Raw genomic sequence first — 12522 nt, 5'->3', positions numbered from 1 at the left:
CATTCCATATTGTTATTTTAGCAATTTACTTTGCCTTTCGCAAAATATTTTGAACTGTGTTTTTCCAAAGTTAAGTGATAGACCCTTTAACAAGAAGCCATGAATAATATGAGCTGTGTGGAATAATTCACAAATATGTTGATAATGATTTAATCTCTGGAAGTTCATGATTCAATGACTTCAAATATACCAAAATTCAGGCTACCATAAATTATTAAGAGTAGCCTGAGTTTCTGTGGAATGCATTACAATTTTTCATTGATGGATGCACACTTACAATGGCAGAACAGTAATTGTTGAATGCACTTAACATTTGACTATAAAGTTTTGCAACCGAGAGTGTTAGTCATGCCTAAAGCAGGTGTAGACTTCGGTTTATTGGTAGAATACTGAGGAAGTACAATCAGTCTACAAAGGGGGCTGCTTGTGCGACCCATCCTAGAACATTGCTCAAGTGTATGGGACCTGTGCCAAATGGGACAAACAGAGGATACTGAACGTATACATAGAAGGGTACCATGAATGGTAGCAGGTTTGTTTAATCCATGCAAGAGTGTCATAGAGATACTGAAGGAATTGAAATGGAAGACTTGAAGATAGACATAAACTATCCTGAGAAAATCTGTTAACAAAGTTTCAAGGACAAGCTTTGAATGATGACCCTAGGAATATACTACAGTCCTGTAAGTACCGCTTACATAGGGATCATGAGGATAAAATAAGAATAATTACTGTATACACAGAGGCATTCAATCAATCATTCTTGCTGCACTCCATATATGAATGGAATGGGAAGAGACCTTAATAGCTGGTACAATGGAACATACCCTCTGCCAAGCAGCTCATGCTGGATCGTCGAGTATAGATGTAGATGTTAGCTGGGATAATAAGCTGATTTCTCAACTAATGGACTTCTCAGTTGTCATTAACTCACTATTTGAAGAAATACATTCAAACAGTAGTGAAATTCAAAGCACAAATTGTTCTCATTCAATTTTCTTTTATTAATATCTAGCTGTATTGTATTTTTTAACACATACAGTTATGTTAATGCTCTTATGCTGTACACACTGCTTAGAATGTAACACTAAATCTGTTAACAGGTCAAGCATATATACCGGTGTGCTACTCACATAGCAGATGAATACTTTCAGATGCTCCGCGAACTGAACAAAGGCAAAAAATGTAATCTTTTAAGAAATGGGGATGTACAAGACAAGAAATGACATATTACAACTAGTAGATGAGTGTTGCTATTTGGGCAGTAAAATAACTGGCAATGGCCAAAGTAGAGAGGATATAAAATGTACAATGGCAGTAACAAGAAACACGATTCTGAAAAAAACACTGACTAGAAATTTAAGTGTTAGGAAGTGTTTTCTGAGGGCATCTGTCTGATGTTTAGACATGTATGGAAGTGAAACATAGACAACAAACCTTTCAGACAAGAAGAGAATAGTAGCTTTTGAAATTTTATCTTACAGCATAACGCAGAAAATTAGATGGATAGATCATATAACTAAGAAGGTACCAAAAACACACCCTAGAGGAACCCAAACAAAATGACATTATCAACTGAAAAGCATAGTGCTGTGTGCTAACTGGTGTTCTACATTTGAGATGATCACAAAATGACATAACCGACTAAAAAGTGTAGTATTGTGTGGTAATTAGTGTTCTACATTTGAGGCAAAAATTGCTACAATACATGTTAAGTTGGTGCTAGTGTATGACAACAATGCAAATATGACACAGTAGTTAGGTCGTGCTGCATCTCCAGTGTGATAAGATAAGCTTGAATGATAACAAATGAAATAGCAGACTATCTCTTCTGGCAGTTGCAAAAGAAGTAGTGGTCCTGGGATGCAAAGACTGCCATATCACAAGTTGGGCTGTAATGGACGAAGTGAAACACAGTCATGGACCAGGTTTCAACATTTGCACATTTTCACACAATGTTATGCCATTGGGTTCTGCTACTGCTCACACCAATTGGAAAGGGATGCTGAATTGAGGCAAGAGTAGAAATGTTACAGCTGTGTGAGGCCACTCCAAATGACTTCATTAGCCTTAGGTTTCCAAGGGTGTTTCTGGCCCATGACAACACCACAGCACATTCTGCGCAGGACACCTGCTGCTTCTTTGGAATATCAAATTTTGCCTGACTCCAAGTATTCTCCTGATGCATGAGGGTGGTTTGAAAAGTTCTTGGAATGGAATGGAATAGAAAAAATGTACTTACATCACTAAAACTTTTTTTTATATTTTTCATTGTAGTCTCTTTGTAGATTAATGGCCTTGGTCCAAAGATGTTATAGGGCCCTGATCCCATCTCGAAAATGAGTTTCCTCCAGACTGGCAAAATAGTTGTCAACTCTGGCTATAAATTCTTCGTTTGAAGTGAGTCTTTGTCCACTAAAAAAAATTTTCAGTTTTGGGAATTCATCGGTTAAAATGTGATGTACCCTTTCAGATGACACCTGGCAAGTGTGGGAAATTTCACGCACTTTCAATTGGCGATCCTCCTTGACCATTTTGTGCACTTTAGCAATGATTTCTGGGGTAGTGACACACCTTGGCCGACCACTGCACAGTTCATCATCTAAGTTCTCCCAGCCAAATTTAAATTCATTTGTCCACTTGGCAACCAACAGTTGAATATGAAGGAGCAGAGTCCCCTGTGTATTTTGAAAATCGGCACGAATGTCTTTTACTTTCCTACCTTTCTAGTACTTAATCAGTGCTCAAGTCTCAATTTTTTCCATCTTTGCAAATCACTACGCGGGTATAACAGAGCCATGTCACTGCCCACAGCTCTCCTCCAAGAGCACTGACATGTCGTGTTTACAGGCAACAGTCCAATGAATATCACGTGAACAACTCATTGCACTAGCGCTGACCTCCCATGGTGATTCTGAGAACTTTTTGAACCACCCTCGTAGCACTCAGTGACTTCTTCCTCTATCCTTGGATAAAGAAACCATAGTGTGACAGTCATCCACTGCTGGGGAACATGTGTTGCAATGGAGACTGAAGAAACTTCAGTTCCCTAATTTAAATATGTTTAAAATTTGTATAACAACTTAGAATTCTACACTGAAAGCCTAGTACTGCAAATAAAAGCAATATGATGAAACAATTTCCAGACACTTGGGATAAAATTTAGGAAGTGCAGATGATGAAACTGGTAAAATAAATTAATAAATGCTGTGGAAGGAGTACTGACAATAAATTTTCTCTCAACTAACATAAGCTACATTATTCGCATGTACACTGAAAAGTCAGTCACTTATCTGCAAAAGACAAACTATAAGGTAATGCCGTGTTCTGTAGATAATTTGCACAATTTCCACCAAAATGATTTAGAATAAGGCAGTCTGCAGGTTACAGATGACAGATTTATTTACATTTATGGCTGTATGTAGGGTGAAGGTGAATTACAGCAACAAAATGTCAAAGGTACAGCAATATTTTTGAAGTATTTTAGTTTGAATGACCTATGGTCTCCAGTGGATCCTTACAGATTAATAACATAATTATGATTTATTCAGTTTGTTACTCCAATTATCTTTTTGTTTCTGTGAAAGTACTTTCACAACACTGAAAAACCTGTAATATGCAATCTCCAAACCCTACAACACAAAACACACAGCAGTGTACAGATGCAGAAGTATTGTGATGCTGTTGACGTTGTCGCTGCAACAGCTTAGAATACTGCCATCGTGCCATTCTCCCATTACTTTCACTAAACCATACACAAAGCGCATTTCAGCCAATTCTTCATCAGTAAACCTATGAATACTGCTGTTTAATGATATACAAGTACACTGCCAGAAAAATCAACCTGAGACAGAACTGGCAGTACTGAATGCAAGCTTGAGGATAAAAAGTAAAGTGGGCATTACTGTTGTCAACAATAAGTGATGCATGTGAATGGAACAAGTTTATTTCCAAACAATACACACAGAACATACTGTCGGCATTAGCACTGCTGTGCAGATATTTTCAGTGCAATACAAACATAGAAGTAAAACAGTGGGGGAGGGGTTGGTAAGAATTAAAATAAAATGCAATTGCTCTTTCACCAGAAACCGGAGACCATAGGTCTCCTGTACTAAAATACTCAGAATATATCCCTGACCAGTGTCCAAAATTTTCTCACTGGAGTTTGGACTCATACTGCACAATCCACTGCAATGTAAGTAGAATACAACAATGTCCACAGCTACAACACACTCCAAAAAAGCTTTCACAGATTAAGATTAGAATGAACAACAAAAAAGAAAAATGTTTCATTACGAAATTGAAGTAATAAAAGTATTTAGTAACTCCTAAACGCAAGGAAGTAGTCATACACACTAATAAATCCAGTATACACAGCCTAAAAACAAACTTGTTCGACTTCTTGAAAACATGGAATTAAATAACTGTGTATGACACCTAGGTCATACTCTCTCACTCTCCTCATCCAGGTCATTCTTTAGAACTATAATTGCGAATCATACAATTTCCTGCTGCAAGCACCTAATATGTACCAAAATCTCACAGCACCTGTTTCAAATGACAACTGCCAGACTCAATGAATGGACTTCAACATTATCCACTGACAGAAATAAACTATGTATTCAAAATCATTTGTACCCTTTATTGATACACATTGTTTGTGATAAGGTGGTGCACTTTCACTGAGTTCTGCAAAATATCTATTTAATGAGCAGTTTGACAGGTGCTTACAGACGAATTTCTCCCCTACAATTCAACACCCTAAAATTCTACCGTGTTAGAAGTTCTTTGTCAAAAATCTTGGCCACTCAGTTCTACCAACTGTGATAAATTCCTTCCAATTAGAAAGACACCCTTTGCAGATCTTTTCTTAGTTCATTGATTTGTCTTTCTAGGTACTACATCCTGCTTCACCATACGTTAACTACACTTCCACTAATTACTGCGACTCTGTGGAAAAGGAGCCAGCTATAGGATTCTAAGGAATAACATGTTTCACTCTTATCCTGTTAGACCAACAAAAGATGTTGATAAGAGCTGAAAATGTAGTTTAGATAATTGGTAAGTTCCATTCTGCACACTCTCATTTTATGTCTGTGCAGATATACTGCAAGTCAAATCAGCTCCAGACATCAGCAAGCAAATAAACCTCTCCATTTCCTGTGGTGAAGCACTTGTTCTTACTCTTTGTTCCTTGGTAAAATATCTGTGTATTCTCTGGCCTATCAGTCTTCTCCAAGGTGGTGGTAGAATGAAGGTCAGAGAAAGCAGTGGGAACTACAGCCTTAATTTTTTTCCAAAGGCATGCGTCTCTACTGTACGGTTTTAAGACGACAGCATCCTCTTGGGTAAAATATTATGGAGGTAAAATAGTCCCCCTTTCAGATCTCCGAGCAGGGACTACTCAGGACGACGTTGTTATCAGGAGAAACAAAACTGGCGTTCTATGGATCGGAGCATGGAATGTCAGATTCCTTAATCAGGCAGATAGATTAGAAAATTTAAAAAGGGAAATGGCTAAGTTAAAGTTAGATATAGAGGGAATTAGTGAAGTTGGTGGCAGGGAGAACAGTACTTCTGGTCAGGTGAATACAGGGTTATAAATGCAAAATCAAATAGGAGTAATGCAGGAGTAGGTTTAATAGTGAGTAAGAAAAATAGGGACACAGATAAGCTACTATGAACAGAATAGTGAATCCATTATTGTAGCCAACAGACACACCAGACACACGAAACCCACACCCACATCCACCACTGTAGTACAAGTTTATATGCCAACTAACTCCGTAGATGAGGTGGAAATTGAGGAAATGTATGAGGACATAAAAGAAATTTTTCAGATAGTTAAGGTAGATGAAAATGTAATAGTCATGGGGGACTGCTAGTTAATAGTAGGAAAAGAAAATGAACAAAAAGTAGTAGGTGAATACGGACTGGGGGAAAGGAATGAAAGAAGAATGAAATTATAATGAAATCTAGACCTTTAGCTGCTTACAGGTGTTGATAAATATCAACGGAGACAATGAAAAATGTGTGCCCCGACCTGAACTCGAACCCAGGATCTCCTGCTTACATGGCAGACGCTCTATCTGACTGAGCCACTGAGGATACAGAGGATAGTGCGGCTGCAGCAGCTTATCACTGGCGCATTCCCCGTGAGACCCACACTTTCCAACTTTCTGTCCACACACTACATTTGTAGTGCCCCTGCCCATTATACTCATTATTCACGGTAGTCAACCTACCGATTCCCGTGAGTGCGTCCACACATGTCCGAAAGAGCAGATACTATCTTCATACTGACATCAGACACACATTTTTCAACTGCCCCCATTGATATTTATCAATGCATGTAAGCAGCTAAAGGTCTAGATTTCATTATAATTTCGTTCTTCGAGAGCTGCAAGATCACAGTGATATCTCTACAGATACCAGCTCCATAATGAAAGAAGAAGTTGCCTGGTACAATTCTGCACAGAGCATAAATTAATCATAACTAACACTTGGTTTAAGAATCATGAGAGAAGATCGTATACATTACTTTGTGCACCATCAGTTATTTTGCTGCACAAATAGCAAAACTCATCTACTTTAAATGTCTCATTCCCTAATCTAAATCTCTTAGCATCACCTGATTTGGCTACATTCCATTATCCTTGTTTTGTTTTTCCTGACGTTCATCTTATGTCCTCCTTTCAAGGCACTGTCCAGTCTGTTCAGCTGTTATTTCAAGTAATTTTCTGTCTGATGGAATTACAATATCATCGGCAAACCTCCAAGTTTTTATTTCTTCTCCCTGGATTTTAATCCCTATTCCAAATTTTTCTTTGTTTTCATTTACTACTTGCTCAATGTACAGATTGAATAACATCGGCCACAGGCTACAATCCTGTCTCATTCCTTTCTCAACACTGCTTGACTTTCATTCCTGTCGACACTTGTAACTGCCATCTGTTTCTCTAAGTCTACAAATGCTATAAATGTACATTTGCCTTTCCTTAACCTATCCTCTAAAGTAGGTCACAGGGTCAGTATCACTTCGTGTGCTCCTACGTTTCTCCAAAATCCAAACTGATCTTCCCCGAGGTTAGCTTTTACCAGTTTTTGCATTCTTCTGTAAAGAATTAGTATTTTGCAACAATGACTTACTAATCTGATGGTTTGGTAAGTTTTACAACCATCAGCACCTGCTTTCTTTGGAATTGCAAGTATTTCGTCTGTCTCATACATCTTGCACATTAGATGGAATAATTGTCATTGTTGGCTTTCCCAAGGCTATCAGTAGTTCTGAGAGGATCTCTTCTACCCCCGTGGCCTTGGTTTGACTTGGGTCTTTCAGTGCTATGTCAAATTATTCTCACAGTATTATGGTCTTTCAGTGCTATGTCAAATTATTCTCACAGTATTATATCTCCATTTCAGCCACGCCTACATCTTCTTCCCTTTCTATAATGCTTCTTTCAAGTTCATCTTGCTTGTATAGACCCTTTCAGCTTTCCATTCTTTGGTTGGGAGTTGTTTTCCATCTGAGCTCTTGATATCCATACAGCTGCTTCTCTTTTCTACAAAGGTTCTTAAATTTTCCTGTAGGCAGTATCTATCTTTCCTCTGGTCAAATATGCTTCCCAATCCTTACATTTGTCCTCTAGCCACTCCTGCTTAGGCAGTTTGCACTTTCCTTCAATCTCATTTTTAGACATTTGTATTCACTTTCACTTGCTTCAGTTGCTACATTTGTAAATTTTCTCCTTTCATCAGTTAAATTGAACATCTCCTGTGTTATCCAAGGATTCCTATTAGTCCTGGTCTTCCTACATATTTGAACCTCTACTGCCTTCATTATGGCTACCATTCGTCTTCTACTGTGTCCCTTTCCCCTGTTCTGGTAATCCATTACCTAGCATTCCTTCTGAAACTTCAACAACCTTTGGTTCTTTTTACTTATCTAGGTCCCATCCTCTTAATTTCCTACCTTCCGGAAATTTCTTCAGCTTTAATCTACAGTTCATAACCCATACGCTGTGCCACTGGAGAAACCTGTGAACTGTTCTGTATGTGTTAACCATTGAAAGTTTATAGGCCTTCTTGAAACACGTATTCTCACACCCCATTCCCAAGTGATGCTGTTTACTGAAGCTCTCATAGAATCTTGAGTACTGGCACCAGTCAACTGATCAAAACCAAAGGAAGTTACTGATGTTTCCCTCTTACGTTCTATGGTGTTGCAAATCTACTTACTTGTCCATAAATTATTTATGGCAAATAGAAAACCAAACCTATATTTGTGATTAACACTACTGCCATATCGGTCAAGAATCCTGAATTTTTTTGAGTGTAACTGCAACACCAGGAGTGTGGTTATCCCTTCAAGATTTCCGTCAGGGAATACTTTTTGAGAAAAGCATCTAAAAATTTTCAATTTTCCCCTTACTTCCAATTCCCACTTAATCCCAAGAACAATAAAGTCTAGAGCAAGCCTTTTCTCTCTTGCTGGATGATGGTGTCTAAGCTCCCGAAAACATCCAATTTTATCACCACCTCTTGCTTCTGCCTGATCTGTTTTCCATTCACACAAATAAAAAAATAAAAATTTAAAAGCATCCTAATCAAACTCGCATACATATGACAACCACCTATGTTCATCGTCGATGTGCAACAAACACTCACAGAAGGCATTTGGCAGCACTAGCAGTGGAGGATATATAAAGCGTGTCGGGGGATGCAGAAAACAGTGCAATCACTGTCTTAAGCGTGAACAATGCAATTTATCTGACGGCTGAAAGAGCACGATCACTGCCTTTTGGGCCAAGGAAGGAAGCATTTCTGAAATGACTAATTTTGTTAACTGCATGCCACCGTGGTTAAAGTACACCCTGTATGGTAAAATGATGCTATCCAAAACTGGCACTGGGACAACTGTGGTGCACCACGAGCGACGGCTGAACGACAGCTGTGGAGATGTATTTGTGGGAACAGACACAAATGTTGAGTGACAGACTGCCCAGATACATAACGGGGCTACCAACAGTGTCTCGTCAATAACATTTCAAAACAAATGAGGGGGTTAGCAATTTCCAATTATATTTACAAGAAATGGCAATCACATTGTTTTGTTTGGTTAAATATATATTCCAATCTCATGATATTTTGGCATTTCATGTAAAATTCACAGCAAACTGTCTTCTTTCAAGAAGTGGCTTCTTATCATTTCTGTCGGCACTTATGATCTAAGAATAAGAATATACTATAAAATCCGTAAACATTTTTTATGACCTCTTCAATGTTTTTAAACTAGTGGTACTCATTTACAGCAGTGTGACCTTTTATTAATATCATACAAATAGTGATGTCCTTTTCTTTTTTTTCAGGCACAAATAGTATATTCCACTTACAAACTCTGAAAATTAGTAACAATGGCTAGTACAAGGAATACGATACTGGAAACTACTACTCACACGAGTAACTTCACTGGAAGTGGTCAAAAAATGCTGCCTTATGAACTTCTCACTTTGTGTGATGTTCTCAATAAGGAGCTTCTGCTAAGACATCAGTATGAAGAGTGGAGAGAAGGCAGAAATTACTCAGCCACTCTTAAACAGCATATTTATCCAAAAGTGCTTGAAAAGTGGGGTTAGAAAACAGTTGTTTTGTGGTGCCAATTTTAAATTCGGGATTCACAGGCTTTTAAAAAAAAAAAAAGGGAAAGGCCAAAAACATATCACATGGCTGAGGAAGATTGGCAATGAATGAGGATTACATAGAAACATTAGCCAAGCTCTTTGACATCCTCAACTGCAAGTGTGACATTTAGCTACGTTCAGAATTTGAGGTGATGACTGTAAACATGAAGTTCACATCTTCTGCTCCTGTTCTAAGGATATGAAATAGTGTTTATTGAAGGTCAAAGAGAGAAGGTCGGACCCATGGGACAGACCTACCTAAGCACAACAGGCAAATTAAAAAGCAGAAGAGGCAAGAATATGAATCAAGACTTTCTGAATACAAGCAGAAAAGGATGGAAGAATTAATATTACACCCATAAAAAATTCTTTTCTCGGAAAGACATGAAGTGAAATCTGATGTTAAAGATGAAATATTCTGAAGATCCTTTGCAGGTACCATGTGATGATTCTGATATATCTTCTACTTCACATAATACATTACAATTTCGCAACATTGCATTGCAAGGTATTGGATATGGTGTCATCATATGAACTAAATCTGTCATTACAATAGCTGCATATTTGGACGCTGGATTAATTAGTACTGACGAAGACAGGAAACTTGTGGGTTATCACAATTAAGTAAAAAGGACCAAGAATAAGTCATGAAATCACTTCATGAAGAATCATGCTCAATGCACGATGAACAATGAATATACCTTATTTGATGGGTGCCAAAATTCCAACAAAGTTCTGTTACAAGAAGATAACTCAAGTCATCAGTTTCAGTATTTCAAAAGACTAGCATTACACTGTTTGCAGTGAGCCAGACGGAAAGTATCTCTGCCATTTTACTCCAGAGAAAGAGTTAACAAAAAGGAAACTGACTGAAGTTATTGCTAACCATTCTTGTGGATTTTTTAAAGAAAAACAGCACTCATAAAAGTGTGCAGGCTACTGGTGGTGATTCAATGAATTTTACGATGTTTGGGAAGGAGAGTCATGCCTTGAGTTGAGACACATCTGGTTTTGTTTGCACTCTTCTTACTACTAAGCTACCTTTGTACTACTTGATCAAGGAGTTGGATGGGAAAACTTTGTTTAACAAGTGGAGTGATAAGATTGGCAGTGTGCTTGATAGTGCAACAGAACCTGAAATCAACCTCTCATTTGTCTGCATGTCCTTTCCAGGGCCTTTGGTTCCCCTGAGTGACACTGTTGTCAAAGACCTCTCTACAGGTTAGACTTATGCTTACAGGATAACTCAGGCTATAAGGAAAGGTTCAAGTCCAACTGGTATGGCGTCAACAGAAATTGGTCCTGTAAGCCATTCTCAGTTGTTAACAACTGTAAATGAGATTTATCGTATATGGGTTTCAAAACAAGGCCTTAAAGGCAACGACTTAAATATGTTCCAACTGTTTGTGGAATACACCGTCGGGGTTTACTATCCCTGCTGGTTTACAATGAAATCTAAATTCTCTTGGGTGGAAGGACAGCACCACATTCTTTATCAAATGAAACTCCTAAAATCCCAAAAGGAGGCAGCAGCAGGTATTGTTTCGTCAATAACCCAACTTTAATGGTGGAACACATTTAGTGAAATGGTGTTTCAGACACTTCCAGGCTTGGAAGACGAAGAAGAAAGGAAATCAGGGGTCTCGAAGGTAACTGAATTGAAGAATTAAGATGATGATACAACAGGTCTATCTTTTGGCCTAGTAAAATGCATGCAGCAAATCCAAATGCATCTTCACTTTTGGAACTGATAGACTGGTCAGAAGAAGTACATGAATCTCCAAATGCTTGTAAATTCAAAATATCAGAAATAAGAAAGTTTGTTAAAGAGCCAAAAATTTTCCAAAGTAGATATGTCAACAAGACCATAGAGAGGTGTGTGAAAAAAAGTAACTGAGGCTTCTGGCAAAGTGTATACTCATGAGAAATGAGGAGGATATGTCGGAGAGCAGAAGAATGATGTCTAGGAATGAATCAAAGCAAGATCTGATGAATATTGTTGGTTGAAGCTTTCTACTTTTTTTAAAATGTGTTTCCAATGTTTGATAAAAGAGACAGAATATAATGAAATTTCCGAGTTCATTAAATCACTTTTTGAGCAAATTTTGGTGGAGTTTATATTAATTCATGCCCTTTTGTCAGAAATTTCAATATACAGTATTATAAATCATAAACTTACCTAGTTAAATGATTATCAATGAAGAAAAACCTCTTAATTTAGGATATTACGCATCAAAAAGCACATTTTTTGGCCTCTATTTCATAAAAAATAACGAAATTTTATTTTTGTCCTCTAAAATGACACACCCTGTTGCTGCATATGGGTCATCACAACATGCTCCTGGTTCATGCACCCATGTTGACTGCTATTAATTGGCAACATAGGCTGAAATTTGAACACTAATACAACTAGATGTCCACTGAGAGGCAGCAGGTGGCCTTTTCAGATGACAGATGAAGTCTGAAAGCAGACATTCTGCAACAATTGAGGCTATCAGCGCAATAGTGGCCTAACACACATCTTTGGAATAAATGAGATATTCACACAAAACATCACTTTACGCCCTACCATTACATCCTACAATCGCCCGACATGTATTTGGACACCATGGACAATGTGGCAGGATCAGATATTGTTTGTGCGCTGTGCAGTGCCATATGAAACAGTATGCCACATAGGCCACTATTGCACCATGTATGCATAGCGAGTAGGCCGGTGGGACAGTGTACCATATGTCATACAGCATGTGACGGCTGGTGGAGGACACAGCTGCAGTATAGACTCACAGTACTGTGGTCGACACACTGCTGAATGGTCATTAGTGTGTGTGTACTACAG

This window comes from Schistocerca piceifrons, chromosome 1 (assembly GCF_021461385.2).
Source record: "Schistocerca piceifrons isolate TAMUIC-IGC-003096 chromosome 1, iqSchPice1.1, whole genome shotgun sequence".
NCBI lineage: Eukaryota > Metazoa > Arthropoda > Insecta > Orthoptera > Acrididae > Schistocerca > Schistocerca piceifrons.
The sequence above is the reverse complement of the archived record's forward strand: the minus strand, read 5'-3'. Positions refer to the sequence as shown.